The sequence below is a fragment of the Mastigoproctus giganteus genome, chromosome 12 (assembly GCF_048544385.1).
Source record: "Mastigoproctus giganteus isolate SK-2022 chromosome 12, ASM4854438v1, whole genome shotgun sequence".
NCBI classification, from domain to species: Eukaryota; Metazoa; Arthropoda; class Arachnida; order Uropygi; family Thelyphonidae; genus Mastigoproctus; species Mastigoproctus giganteus.
This window is the reverse complement of record NC_143586.1, coordinates 112,403,336-112,419,680: the sequence shown is the minus strand read 5'-3', so window position 1 is coordinate 112,419,680 and position 16,345 is coordinate 112,403,336. Positions and strand designations below refer to the sequence as shown.

The window sequence follows — 16,345 nt, the reverse complement described above, 5'->3', positions numbered from 1 at the left end:
AGGACCTATCACTTCGACTGTGTACTTAAAAGGGTTGTTTGTGAGAAAAAGATCAAGCATTTTGGCATATGGTTAGGATTGTCGAGTATTCTTGTAGGTAAATGAACAATCTGTGCAAGGTCATTAGTAATTGCAAAAGCCTCAGCATCTCGATCAGCTGAGTCGGTGTGACTAGAAAATGGAAGCCAGCTGGAGTTGTGAACATTAAAATCACGAAGGAAAATTACTTCACTGTTAGGAAAGTTGGACTGGAGAAAGTCGAGTTGCAAAGAAGGAAGACAAAGAGCTCCAAGTGATTAGTGGAGTTGGGAGAACGGTAAAGACAACAGATGAATTTGATACAGTGAGGTAGAGAGATTTTAAGCCAGAGAAGATCGAAAAGAGGAGATTCCAAATTACCAAGGCTTTGACAGGAAATATTGGAACAGACATATGCACAAGTACCACCTTTGAGGCGAAAGGAATCATACAGCAAATAATTTGGGCAACTGAGATGAGCAGTGGTTGAATCAACTGAGATTTTGTCAGAAAAATTACGTGGGGTTTCACAAACTGCAAGTGGAGATTAGATTTGAGACCACGTATATTTGTGAAATGAACTAGGAAGTGTTTGGGAGGTTTAGATCTTTTTGCAGATAAGCTTACTCTATTAGTTTGACAATTCATGGTGTATTCAATAGTTAGAAAAAGTGGGGGGGGACATGCTGTATGAAATAATGAAATTTTTGGATATGGCATACACATGGTAAGAATATACCCTGATCCTTGATATAACGTGGCCTCGACAATGCCCCCTGTATACACACTACTCGGACTCCCTTCAATCACTATCTGGCAGAGTACAGGTAGCAAGATTACACACTAGCAGATCCAGAAGCCTCCTAAAGAGTTACCAGTAGGTATGGTCCGATGTACTAACTTGCGGCTGGCCTGCGAATACCGTTTTATAGCCGTACCCGCAAAATGTAAGTTAAAATGGATCTCACCATGATGTTTATTATAACCTTAATAGTCATCAGTCATACTGCATGATGGAAGAGATGGAGAAAGGTTGACCGGAAATTAGCTCTGGAGACTAAACATGGGTTGCACCACTTCAATACTCCAATAAGCAATGTGGTGGCATTTCACCAGTTGATGAGAGTCATCCACCACCTAGTACTACTTGGTAACACAGTGGGGTGGCATTCCTCCATGTGGTGTAGGCCTTGAATCCTGCTTACGTTGGTTCACACCTGGGTGGTCACACAGTGTGCATGGAATTTAAACCCAAGGTTATTATCAGTCCTACCATCGTGAAGGTGCAAGCAGAGGATTTGGCTGTCACAGACCGTCCGGAATTTGCCGAAATTGGGTCCACTTGACTTGAATGTCACCCGAATATCAGTTCCATCAGTGTTTTGGACTGTGCGGTAGCAAGTACAACTTGTCTGGCATATCTGAGAGAATGTCTGTGCCAACCTCAAGGACTAAATGCATTGAAGAAAATGAAGAAAGTGATAAACACCAAGAAACTTAAGGTAAAAAGAAATCCAAAGAAGAAAAAATTAGTCAAGAAATACCTGTCATGATGAACCGACAAATGAAGAGCAAAATAAACACCGACAAGGACAAAATTGAATATACTGAGTTACGAAACGCCATTGTATTCACCCGTGAGGAGTTATTCAGGGAGGGCAATGCCAGAGGTGTATTCAACTCTGGCAGTAAGCTAGATAATCTTGTAATAACTGAGAGTAAAGTGGAGGAGAAATTGAACTGTTGAAGATAAACACAAGAAACCCACCTGGGGTGGATGGGATCTATTCAGTTATATTAAAGGAGGCAGCAAAGGAAGTAAGCAAACCCTTACTCATAATTATGAGAGCTTCCTTAGACTTTGGGGAGGTACCCATAGACTGGAGATGTGCAAATGTGACCACAATTCACAAAGGAGGCTCAAAGGCTGACACAAGTAATTATAGACCTGTGAGTTTAACTTCTGTTCCAGGAAAATTAATGGAGGCACTGGTTAAAGAAACACTGCAGGATCATCTAGACAAGACTTCAGTTATAGCTTGGACACAACATGATTTTGTTAACGGGAAGTCTTGCCTGACCAATTTGATTGGATACTATGATGCAGTCACAAACGAACTGGATGCAGGGAATAACTTTGATATTATTAGCATTAGCATTAGTAGAGGCATAGGATGCAAGAAAGCAAGCTTATTCAGCATCAGCCAAAAAAAAAAAAAAAAAAAACACACCACTCCCATTTCACCCCTCCGTTCGCTCGAAATACCTGTCCAGTTGAGCCTTAAATTTGTTTAGGCTATCAACTTCAACAACAAGTGATGGAAGTCAGTTCCACCAACCAACCACCCGTTGGCCAAAGGCAAATTTTCGCACGTCTATCCTACATCTGTCTTTCCTCAATTTGAATTTATGCCCTCTCAGGTGATTTTTCTGAGCTAGAGGAAGAATCCCATCAGCATTGAGCATGCTTAAACCATTAAAGGCTTTATACACCTCTATCAGATCACCTCGCTGGTGCCTAGTCTCCAGACACTGTAATTCGCAAAACTTAAGCCTTTCTTCGTAAGAGCACCCCTTTGTTCCATTCACTAATCTTGTTGCCCTTCTCTGTACTCGTTCCAGCAGCTCTACATCCTTCTTGAAATGAGGCCTCTAGACCTGTATACAGTACTCTAGGTGTGGCCTGACCATTGCCTTATACAATGGAATAATCATCTCCTTATCCCTGCTGGAAAAATTCCTGTATATCATTGACAATACTCCATGAGCTACTCTTGCAGCCCGTCTCCACTGCTCAGAGAACTTCATATCTGCCTGCACAACCACCCCCAAGTCCCTTTCATTCTCTACCACTGTCAGTGTAGTACCACAGAGTTCAGACGTTGCTCTGGGGTTGCTGTTTCCCATGTGTAGTACTTTACATTTGTCAATGTTAAACTTCATTTGCCACCTCTCAGCCCATCTGCTCAACCTTTCCAGATCCTGTTGCAGCAGCATAGTGTCAGTAGTGTCCTTGACAACCCTGCCAACCTTTGTATCATCTGCAAACTTGGACATTAAGCTTGATATACCATCATCAATATCATTTATAAATACAGAAAACAATAATGGACCCAACACTGAGCCCTGAGGGACTCCACTAATAACATTAGTCCACGATGAGCAGTGTCCATTGATTACCACTCTCTGTCTTCTCCCCCTCAACCACCCCTTTATCCATAGCAGCAATTTGCCTCCAATATCACACTGCTCCAATTTGTGTAGCAGTCTTCCATGTGCAACAGTATCAAAAGCCTTTCTAAGATCCAAGTATATAATATCAAAGTTATTCCCTGCATCCAGTTCTTTTGTGACTGCATCATAGTATCCAATCAAGTTGGTCAGGCAAGACTTTTCCTTAACAAACCCATGCTGTGTCTGAATTATTGCTGCAGTCTTGTCTAGATGATCCTGCAATGCATCTTTAACCAGTGACTCCATTATGTTACCCGGAACAGAAGTTAAACTAACTGGTCTGTAATTACTCGTGTCACCCTTCGATCCCCCTTTGTGAATTGGGGTTACATTTGCACATCTCCAGTCTATGGGTACCTCCCCTGAGTCCAAGGAAGCTCTCATAATTATGGCTAAGGGTTTGCTTACTTCCTTTGCTGTTTCCTTTAATATAACTGGATAGATCCCATCCACCCTGGGTGCCTTTCTTGTGTTTATCTTCAACAGTTTCTCCTCCACTTTACTCCCAGTTATTTCAAGATTCTGTAGCTTACTGCTAGAGTTGAATACACCTCTGGCATTCCCCTTGCTGAATAACTCCTCATGTGTGAATGTCGATGCAAAATATTCATTTAGTTTGTTAGCTACCTGAGCAGGATCATCAACAGTTGACCCATCAATATCAAGTGGACCAATCTGATTCATCCCCTTCCTTCTAGAGTTTACATAAGTAAAGAACTCTTTGCTGTTTTTCTTTGCATCCCTTGCCAAAGATTTCTCGTAATCTGCCTTCGCCTGCCTAACCTCCTTTGTAACTTGGTTGCATATCAACTTGTATCTATCATAGGCTTCTGTGTCATGTGTTAATTTGTAAGTATCCCATGCCTTTTTCTTCTCTGCCATATGCCTCATTAGTTCATCTGACATCCATTTTGGCCTAAACCTTGAACAATATTTCTTAGTTGGTATGTAAAGCCTAGTAGCTTCCAAGATAAGTTCTTTGAATGCTTCCCATTTTGAATTTGCTGTTGGTAACATCATCAGTTGGTCCCACTGTATAGAATTTAAATACTGTCTCAGTCCATCGTAGTCGCCTTTACGGAAGAAATAACCCTTCCCTTTCCCCCTAATGGTAGTTACCTCTTTGAGTAAATCCCACTTCAGCACACTGTGATCACTGCCACCTAGTGGTTCATTTATCTGCAGATTCCTAATGCAAGAAGAATCACTGCTGATAATCAAATCAAGAGTATTCCTCCCTCTAGTTGCCTCCCGAACATGCTGGTGGAGAAAACAATCATCCAACAAATCCACAAAAGCCCTGGTAGTGTGTGAGTAGCCAGCCACCAAATTCCAGTCAATATCTGGGAAATTAAAATCTCCCATTATAAGACTCTCTGATTTACTGGCCCACTCTATTTCCCTGTACAGTTCCTTATTATACTCATCAGAGTCATTAGGCCTATAGCACACTCCTACTCTCAATTTTGATCTCCCAATGCTTATGTCACACCAAACTGACTCGACACTGCACTGTCCAGCGATGTCGACTGGCTTCACTTCCTTGGTTTTTATGTGTTTCTTAACTAATAGCATAACCCCTCCCCCCTTCCTATCCTGTCTATACTTTCTGTAGACGTTGTACTCCCCAAATTGCAGTTCTGCATCCCTTATATCTGTGTGACACCACGTCTCTGATATCCCAACAATATCTGCCTTTGATGTTTTGAGCAATACCTCAAATTCATCAAATTTATTTACTAAACTCCTAGCATTGGTGTACACGCAAGTATACCTGCACCTGTTTCTATTCTTAGCTACCCTAACACAACCCATGTGTTTACTTGTACCGCAATGGCTCCCAGCAGTCTCTGAAATACCATGCATCTTGTTTTTCAGGCTTCTGCTCATTCTAATAGAAGCAGTGCAAGAATCTCTTTCACCTCTGCCAGTGGCTACTGTCAGTCTATTGGTCTTTGTCTCCCCCCAAGCTAGCAGTTTTCCGACCCACCTAACACTGCCTCGATAGCATCAGCAAATATTCTTGCACCCTTTCTATTTAAGTGTATCCCATCCCTGTAGAAGCAATCTCTCCTGTTAACAAGTACAGTCCAGGCTGAAAAAAATTCTACCAATTGAGCCTTGCACAATCTTTCCAGGGCCGAATTGATCGACAAGGCTCTCATCATATACTCCCTCCTATCGTGTCTGGGCAGAATTGCAGACACTTTCAAATTCAACCCTAATTCTCGGCTTTTGTTCAACAGTGACCTGTACTTGTTAAGTAATTCTGCCGGTCTCCTACTCTTAATATTATTAGTGCCAACGTGTACAACTATATCACCTTTTGTGCCCTTAAAAGATGATATTCGCTCTACAACGTCATCAACCTTTGCCCCTGGCAGACATACCCTGGTCCTGTTCCACCTATCTTTTTTACAAAGCATGTTCCCCGTTTCCCTGACAATAGAGTCACCAACAACTACTAGTTCCTTCGGGACCAGCGCATTCTGCCTTGGGGGTTGTCTCTGTGTCACGCGATGCCCAAGTGCAAGCTCTGGCGTTGATGTGGGCAGCTGAGAGCTTGATGGGCCCCTCAATTTAGTTTCTTCGAGGGCATCCACCCTGTCCTTCAAGCTCTCATATAGGCCCACAAGAACGCCGAGTTGTTGCCTGATATCGATACACTCCTTGCATCGCGCACACACAAAGACATCCCCCTTGGCAGTATCATGTCTCGTACCCGATTGCTCTGCAAACATCAAGCAAACAGTGCATTTTATAAGGCTGTGAGTCAGAGGACAACTGCCCCCCTCAGTTCTGCTCTGAGCCACAGCACTTCCATTAGCTTGAGCCTTTTGCTTTGCTGCTCTGGTTTGAGTCATGATTCTATTAATTTATTATAATTAATTATGTTATTAATTATGTTAAATATAATTAATTATATTACGTTTGTAATCTAAGTAGTTATATGTATTTATTTAAACGTACAATTTAACTACTAACGAAGTTCAACTAACGCTATCTAGTACGGTATAACTATCGTATCACAAAGGCGCGAAAATTATGAACGGTAGCGGAGTTGAAACACGTGGAAACCTTTACCCGATACTTTTATGCAATTACAAGGCCGAGTAAAGAATAAATACACCGAATTAATCAGAAAATCACAAAATAATGTTATACTACTAAATTTAAATCAAAAGTTTTAGAAAAACAATAATTTTAAATCAATAAGTAAGAAAAATCCACTTAGCGGCTTTGAACATGACCGTCTCTAGTAGCCTCCTCAAATGTCAGCAAAACAAAATGTCAGCTTTTTGTCGAAAATAAGTCCAAGGAATTTGAATTCTGCTACAACTGGGATGTTATTTTGCCCAAGCCTTAATTCTGGGTCAGGGTGAAGATTACGTTTGTGACAGAAGTGTACACAAACAGTCTTCTGTGATGAAAATCTGAACCCATTAGCCAAAGACCAAGCTGTAAGATGATCAATGGTTTTCTGCAGTTGCCTTTCAATGACCCTCATATTGCATGAATTACAAAATATAGCAAAGTCGTCTACATAGAGGGCATTGTTTACAGTGGATGGAAGTTGTTCTGCGATAGAGTTTATTTTGATTGCGAAAAGCGTAACACTTAGAACGGATCCTTGTGGGACTCCCTCTTCTTGAGAGAAAACTCGAGTGAGGGTTTATCCTAAACGGACTTGAAATTGGCGATTCGAAAGAAAGTTTTTAATAAAAAGAGGAAGGTTACCTCTAAGACCAAAGTTATAGAGGTCTTTTAAAATTCCAAATCGCCAGGCTGTGTCGTACGCTTTTTCAATATCAAAGAAAACTGCTACCAAATGCTCGGATTTAATAAAAGCATCACGAATGGATGTTTCCAATCGGATTAAATGATCCAGAGTGGATCTATTTCTTCGGAAGCCACACTGTGTCCTGGAAAGCAGATCATTTGTTTCTAAATACCATACGAGGCGTGCATTAACCATTCTTTCCAGGACTTTCCACAAACAGCTTGTCAGAGCAATAGGACGATAGTTACTTGGATTGCTAGGATCTTTTCCTGGTTTTGGGAAAGCAAAGACGATAGCCCTTTGCCAGGAATCCGGAAATTGTTTCTGAATAAAAATTCTGTTAAACAGAATTAAAAGGTGATCCTTAGATTGTGGTGAAAGGTGTTTTAACATTTCGTAGTGGATGTCATCGGGCCCCACAGCACTTGTATGCGTGAGAAAGAGTGCTGCATTTAACTCTTCCTGTAAAAAGGGCTTGTTATACGCTTCAAGCCCTTTTGAAGAGGAGTTTGGTGGGTTTTTCTCAACTTTCTTTTTCAGGGCCTAAAACTCTGCGGGAAAAGATGTTATTGCAGAGATTTTTGCAAATGTTTCCCCTAGACTATTTGCAACTGCAGTTCGATCTGCAATTGGACATCCGTTGTGCTCGAGGATCACTGAAGGGCATGGTGGATATTTTCCCTTCATTTTCCAGATCTTATCCCAGACTACTTTTGAGCTAGCAGCCTGAGTTATAGAAGATGTAAAACGAATCCAAGATTTCCTTTGGCTCTGACGTCGTACATAGCGTGCTTTTGCACGTGCACATTTTGAATGATATTAAATTTTCAGTGGTGGGATATCGGCGGAATATCCCCCAGGCTTTGTTTTGTGTTTTTTTTGCTGCCGTGCATTCTGAATTCCACCAAGGTTTCGGGAATAGTGGGAACCGGCTGGATGATTTTGGGATTGCAATTGCAGCTGCTTGGACAATCGTTTCTGTGACATGAATGACTGCTTCATTGATTGGCTCCTGACTGACTGTACAGATATCAAGGTTTGCCAGATGTTCAAAGGCATTCCAGTCAGCCTGATCAATCTTCCACCGCGGTAAACTAAATGGAAGACACTGTCTTCCACTAGTTAGGGTGGTTATCACGGGGAAGTGATCGCTTCCATATGGATTTTCTGCTACCTCCCAAGTAAGTAAAGGAAGGAGAGAAGGGGAGCAGATAGAAAGATCAATGGCAGAGAATGTACGGGTAGGCATGTGGAAGAAGGTGTTTGTTCCCACATTTAGGAAGGAGAGATCATTGTCAGTGAGCATATGCTCTATGACTCGTCCCCTTCCATTGATGTCAGCACTACCCCACAGAGTGTTATGTCCATTGAAATTCCCAAGAATTAAACAAGGGGAAGGCAATTGCATGATAAGATCATCAAGGTCTTTCTGGGGGATGTCAATCCCAGGTGGCAAATAAACAGAGCAGACAGTTAATAAGAACCCCACTGTAAGGCGAATTGCTACAGCCTCAATGCTAGTTGTAAGCTGCAAAGGCTGAAATGGGATCTGGTTGCCGACGAGGATTGCGACTCCTCCGTGGGCAGGACCATCCACAATTCTATCCTTACGAATGATGGTAATGTTATGCATGGTGGGGTCATCATTTGCCTTTAAATAAGTCTCCTGTATGCAAAAGCAAACTGGTTTGTGCTTTTGCAGGAGTGCCTTGATGTCATCAGTATTTTGCCGGAATCCACGACAATTCCACTGTAGGAATTTAGCCATTATTTGGACTTGGTGGGTCCATCAGGCGGCTTCCGAGGTGCTGAGGGCTTAATTTTGTCAGTCTTGGATTTATCTTTCCTGGGGAAGTATGGACGCTGTCCTGTGTCCATTTCTTCCTCAGCGAAGAGTTGCAAAACTGACTCATCATGTACCTCCTCCTGCTCGACATCCATGTTTTCCTGGGTACTTGGTGTTACTTCCCCTTTCTTATTCTTTTCTTTTGCTTTTGTTACTTGTGCAGCATTAGGAGGTACCGATATAGGAGTGGCAGCTGATTGGTCCTTCTGTGCAGGTTTTTGGGAGCTTAAAAGATAACGTGCAATGGGAGTAAATGATTCTTTTGGAGGGACGGACATGTCCGTCTGAGTCCCAATCGAACACCTCCCTGCTACCTTCTGGGCGTAGGTAGGTTTTTTGATGTTAAGAGGTTTCGCTGCTTTTCTTGCCTCCTGGTACGATATGTTTAGCTCTGCTTTCAGCCGTTGAATTTCTTTTTCTTCTTTCCACCTCTGGCATGCCCTTGAATAGGCCAGATGTTCTCCCTCACAGTTAATGCAGGTGGGTTTAGTGGCTGAACATGCTGTTGTTTCGTGGTCCTTTGCACCGCACCGGGCGCATGCAAGGACTCCACGGCAGGCCATTTGAGAATGTCCATACTTCTGACATTTATAACACCGTAAAGGGTTCGGAACGTATGGATGTACTGGACAGTTGATGTATCCAGCTTTAATCTCATCAGGAGGTTTGGGAGAGTTAAAAGTCAGGATAACACTCCTGGTTTTAACAATTTTTCCATCCCTTTGCGCAGTGATTCTCTTGACGGCAGTAACTCCATGTGGTTTTAATTCGGAGCAGATTTCCTCCTCGGTGACGTCGAGAAGGTCCCACTCCGAAATGACACCTCTCGATGAATTTAGTGTTCTGTGTGGTGTCACTGTTATGGGTACACCTCCGATTGATGTTACTCGGAGTAGATGTTCAGACTGCCTGTCATTTTTTGTTTCAATCAAGAGGTCCCCAGAACGGAGCCTCTTAACTGACTTGGGTGTACCTGCTAACCCATCCAACCCTTTTTGTATAAAAAAGGGCGACATTTTACCAATTGGTGTTTCGTTGGTGGAATGCATTATTAAGAACCTTGAGACAGGCCTGATGGTAGTTCGGTTCGCTGCCTCTTCGTAGCAATAATGCTATCTGCCTCTCCGTCATTATTTTCAGATAGGGACCGGGTTGGGGCCCCTGAAGGAATATGTGTATCAGGATTCATGAAGTTTTTTAAATTGTTCAGCGTCCGGGCTCCCCACCCACCACGGAGCCCAAAGGGACGCCCACTACCCGGCATGCAATAAATGCGCTCGGGAGTGGAACACCAGGGCTACCCAGACACTATACCCGCACCGCCGCCAGCCTGAATCCTGTCCCTCGGACCATGAGGGTAGGGGCGTGGCATTGACACGGTTGACCCTCGCAGGCGAGCCTACTAGCCGATTGATCCTAGCTGGGCCTTCCAGGACCACCCGTCTTGTCGAAGCAGGGGCCAAAGTGGTGTATTGAAGCTGGGCCCCTCAACCACCAGGATCCCCCTTTCCGAATTTCCACGGGTCGCAGCGCACGGCAAACACGCCGGATTCCATTGATGTAAGCCTGGAACCTGGGCTGTGGGCGTTGGATCCCAGTGATGCTAGTCTGGAAGTCCAGCAGCGTCACTGGGAGGTCCCCTCACCACGTACAGGTGCCCACGTCGAGGGGCAAAGCCATAGAAGACAATGCAAATCAGGTCCTAGATCACCAGTCTTTCTGGGCTGTACTAAATAAACTATGGATAAATCTAAGCAAGAGCAAAATGTAAAAATAAGCTGGAACTCAGGCAGCCTCTGCAAGTTAAAGTCTCCAGGATACAACTCCACACTGTACACAGACCACTGTGCTAGGAGTAGCCCTTGATCACAAATTAAAATTTCACCAACACCTCATCCATCTCAGCTCCAAGGTGAAAATATATTCAGGTTCAATCACCAGGAACGAATCGGGTCCATCCAAGTGGTCGCTCCAGCTCTACTATAAAGTTCTTTCTTCCAATCTTGTCATGTGCTACAGTTGCTGGTTGCACTGAGCTAGGTTGTTAAAAATGATAGGCAAATTAGGCTCTATACAAAGGATGATGCTCCTGACTGCCCATAGCGTATGCAGGACAGTATCCACTGCTGCCATCCAGGTATTAGCTGGGAGCCTGCCACGGGCCCTGTATGTAACCTTCCGTGGCCTGACAATTAGAATCAGGAAGAAAATCCCGACCAAGATTTGGGACATTGAGCTAAACCTGGACACTAACCCTAAGGTAGAGAGAACACACTGTTATATGAGATGACAAACATCTGGCAGACAAAATGGGACACTTTTCCCTGTGGAGCAATTATTAGCATTAGTAGAGGCATACATTGCAAAAAAGCAAGCTTATGCAGCATCAGCCAAGAAAAAAAAAAACAAAAAAAAAAATGCTCCCATTTCACCCCTTCATTTGTTCCAAATGCCTGTTCAGCTCAGCTTTAAATTCATTTAGGCTATTAGCTTCCACAACAAAAGATGAAAGACTTCCACCAATCAAGCACCCGCTGGCTAAAGGCAAATTTCCACACATCTATTCTACAGTCTTTTCTCAATTTGAATCTATGCCCCCTCAGGTTCTTAATCTGAGCAAGAGGAATAATCCCATCAACATTCAACTTGCTCAACCCATTCAAGGCCTTATACATCTCAATCAGATCACCACGCAGGTGCCTACTCTCCAGGTGCTGCAATTTGCAGCAGTTAAGTCTTTCTTGGTAAGAGCATCCCTTTGTTCCCCTCACCAATCCTGTTCCCCTTCTTTGTACTCATTCCAGCAACTCCACATCCTTCCTAAAACAGGGCCTCCAGACCTGTACTGAGTACTCTAGGTGCGGCCTGATCATTGCCTTGTATAACAGGATAATCACCTGCCCATCTCTGCTAGCAAAATTCCTATATATCATTGACAAGACTCCATGACCTGCCCTGCTCAGCGAACTTCATATTTGACTGCACAATTAACCCAAAGTCTTTTACACTTTCCACTTCCCTGAATGTAGTACCACAGAGTTGGTACATTTCTCTTTGGTTATTGCTACCCATATGCAGTACTTTGTATTTGTCAATATTAAACTTCAGTTTCCACTTCTCAGCCCATTTTCCAAACTTATCTAGATCCAGTTGGAGTAGCATACTGTCTTTACTGTCGTTAACAACCCTGCCAATCTTTGTATCATCTGCAAACTTGAACCTTAAACCAGATATACCTTGATCAATATCATTGATAAATATACAAAACAACAATGGACCCAACACCAAACCCTTGAGAACTCGACTAACAACATTTGTCCATGAAGAGCAGTCTCCCACTCAACCATCCCTTTATCCATTGTAGCAACTTACCCTTAATGCCATATCTCTTCAATTTGTACAGCAGTCATCCATGTGCAACAGTATCAAAAGCTTTCCTAAATTATTTTTGGCAATCAGTTCCTTTATGACCAGTTCCTTTAACAAATTGGAATCAGTTCCTTTAACAAACCCAAAATGTGACTTAACTATCACTGCAGTCTTGTCTAGATGATCCTGCAATGCTTCCTTAACCGGTAATTCCATTATTTTCCCTGGAACACAAGTTAAACTAACAGGTCTGTAGTTACTTGAATGAGATGAGCACGCTGAATTCTGATGGGATTCTTCCACTTGTTCAGATTACGAACCTAAGGGGGCATAAATTGAAACTGAGGAAGACAGAGGTAGAATAGATGTGCAGAAATTTGCCTTTAGCCAGCGGGTGGTTAATTGGTAGAACAAACTTCTATCCATCATTGTGGAAGTTGATAGGTTAAATAAATTTAAGGAGGAACTGGACAAATATTTAGAGGGGATTGTTTTGTAATTTTTTTTTTTTTTTTTTTTTTTTGGCTGATTCTGCATAAGCTCATACGCTTACTTTCTTGCATCACATGCTACTACTACTACTACTACCACTACTTGTATCACCATTTGAATATCCTTTGTGAATTGGTGATACATTTGCACAACTCCAGTACATGGGGACCTCCCCGAGTCCAAGGAAGCTCTCATAATTATAGCTAAGTGCTTGCTTACTTCCCTTTCTGCCTTCTTTAATATAACTGGATAGATCCCGTCCACCCCAGGTGCCTTCCTTATGTTGTTGTTGTAGTAGTAGTAGTAGTGGCATGTGATGCAAGAAAGCAAGTGTATGAGATTATGCAGCATCAGCCAAAAAAAAAAAATCACACCATTCCCTCCAAATGCCTGTCCAATTCCTCCTTAAATTTATTCAACCTATCAACTTCCACAATGACAGATGGAAGTTTGTTCCAGCAATTAACCACCTGCTGGCTAAAGACAAATTTCCGCACATCTATTCTACATGTGTCCTTTCTTAATTTGAATTTATGCCCCCTTAGGTTCGTAAACTGAACAAGTGGAAGAATCCCATCAGAATTCAGCGTACTCAACCCATTCAAGGCCTTATACACCTCAATCAGATCACCGCGCAGGTGCCTAGTCTGCAGCCACTGCAATTTGCAGAACTTAAGCCTCTCTTGGTAAGAGGATCCCTTCATTCCCCTCACCAATCTTGTTGCCCTTCTCTGTACACTTTCAAGTAAATCTACATCCTTCCTAAAATGAGGCCTCCAGACCTGTATGCATTACTCAAGGCGTGGCCTGACCATTGCCTTATACAGAGGGACAATCACCTCCTTCTCCCTGCTAGCAAAATTCCTATATATCATTGACAAAACTCCATGACCTGCCCTGGCAGCCTGTCTGCATTGCTCAGAAAACTTCATATCTGACTGCACAATTACTCACAGGTCTTTTTCATTTTCTACCACCTTATGCAGTACTTTGCATTTGTCAAGGTTAAACTTCAGTTGCCACTTTTTAGCCCATCTGCCCAAATTATCTAGATCCTGTTGCAGTAGCACACTGCCATTTTTACTGTCATTAACAACCCTGCCAACATTTGTATCATCTGCAAACTTCGACAATTAAGCCTGATATACATTCATCAATATCATTGATAAATATACAAAACAACAGTGGACCTAACACCGAACCCTGTGGGACTCCACTAATAACATTAGTCCAAGAAGAGCAGCACCCATTGATTACCACCCTCTGTCTTCTCCCACTCAACCATCCTTTTATCCATTGTAGCAACTTACCCTTAATACCATTCTGCTCCAATTTGTACAATAGTCTTCCATGCGCAACAGTGTCAAAAGCTTTCCTGAAATCCAAATATATGATATCGAAATTATTTTTTTGCATCCAGTTCCTTTGTAAACACATCATAATATCCTATCAAATTTGTAAGACAAGACTTTTCCTTAACAAACCCATGCTGTGTCTGAATTATTGCTGCAGTCTTGTCTAGATGATCCTGCAATGCATCTTTAACCAGTGACTCCATTATGTTACCCGGAACAGAAGTTAAACTAACTGGTCTGTAATTACTCGTGTCACCCTTCGATCCCCCTTTGTGAATTGGGGATACATTTTCACATCTCCAGTCCGTGGGAACCTCCCCTGAGTCCAAGGATGGTCTCATAATTATGGCTAGGGGTTTGCTTAGTTGCTTTGCCGCCTCCTTTAATATAACTGGATAGATCTCATCCACCCCAGGTGCTTTTCTTATGTTTAACTTCAACAATTTCTCCTCCACTTTGCTCTCAGTTATTACAAAATCATTAAGTATCCTGCTACAATTTGATAACCTTCTGCCATTTTCAAATCTTAATAATTCCTCATGTGTGAATGTAGATGCAAAATACTCATTCAGTTTGTTTGCTATCTGAGCAGGATCATCAACAGTCGAACCATCGATGTAAAGTGGACCAATCAGATTCATCCCCTTCCTTTTAGAGTTTATATAAGTAAAGAAATCCTTGCTGTTTTTCTTAACATCTTTTGCCAAGGATTTCTCGTAATCTGCCTTCGCCTGCCTAACCTTCTTTGTGACCTGATTACAGAAGCTTGTTTGTTTGTTTGTTGTTTGTTTGTTATTTGGAGCATTAGCAACTAAGGCCATATTTCTCCGGGGATATGCGGTGGTCATTCCCTGACCTTTCTGCATCCTCCGTATTTGGTGGTGACAGGCTCGAACCCCAGTCTAATCAAGAAGCGTGTGCTACCGCACTGCTGCTCCTTCCCACCTGGCTAGGGAGACGCCTCCTGATTACAGACTAGCTTATATCTACGACAGGCTTCTGAGTCGCTTGATAATTTATATGCATCCCATGCATTTTTCTTTTCTGTTACAAGTCTCATTATTTCATTAGATAACCATTTAGGCCTAAACCTTGAACAATATTTCTTAATAGGTATGAAACTTTTAGTAGTTTCCACAATTAATTCCTTGAATGCTTCCCACTTAGAATTTACTCTTGGTGATCCCACTGTACATGTTTAGCTTAACAATTGCTCCTCCACTTTGCTCGCTGTTATTACAAAATCACTTAGCTCCCTGTTACTGTTTGATAAAATTCTGGTACTCCCCTCATTGAATGACTCCTCATGTGTGAATGTAGATGCAAAATACTCATTCAGTTTATCAGCTATCTCAGCATGATCATCAACAGTCAACCGACTGTTAAATGGTCCAATCTGATTCATACCTTCAAGTAAAGAACTTCAAGTACACAAGTAAAGAACTCTTTGCTGTTTTTCTTTGCATCCTTTGCCAAAGATTTCTTGTAATCTGCCTTTGCCTGCCTAACCTCCTTTGTGACTTGATTACAGACTAGTTTATACCTGCCATAGGCTTCTGTATCACCTGATACTTTATATGCATCCCATACATTCTTGTTGTCTGCCACGAGCCTGATTAATTCATCTGACATCCATTTAGGCCTAAACCCTGAACAGTATTTCTCAGTTGGAATGAAAAGCCTAGTAGCCACCAAAATTAAGTCCCTGAAGGCAGAATTCAAAGTCGGTAACATCATCAGTTGATCCCACTGTACAAAATTTAAAAACTGTCTGAGACCACTGTAGTCACTTTTACGAAAGCAAAATCTCTTTCCCTTTAGCCTTGATGATAGTTACATCTTTAATAATTCCCACATCAGTACATTGTGATCACTGTAACCCAGTATATGATATCTATGTAGCAAGTTACCTGTAATTGTTAATTCTTAATGCATTAATGCAGATTCTTAATGCATGAATAATTAGATCAAGAGTATTACTCACTGTGGTTGCCTCTCGAACATCTTCCAATAAATCCACAAAAGTCTTGCTAGTGTGCGAGTGACCAACCCACAAGTTCCAGTCAATATCTGGAAAGTTAAAATCCCTCATTATAAGACATTCTGATTTACTGTCCCACTCTATTTCTCTGCACAATTGCTCATTATACTCATTAGATTCATTAAGCTTATAACACACGCCTACTCTCATTTTTCCTTTGCCAGTGCTTATTTCACACCAAACAGACTCAACACTGCATTGTCCACCAA

At 42.2% G+C, this 16,345-nt stretch overlaps 1 protein-coding gene across 5 annotated transcripts in view; it reads right to left on the bottom strand.

The window, feature by feature from the left end:
* The window catches only part of LOC150077345 (C2 domain-containing protein 5), a 992,151-nt gene that overhangs the window by 652,104 nt on the left and 323,702 nt on the right, over window positions 1-16,345 (bottom strand). The window lies entirely within an intron of this gene.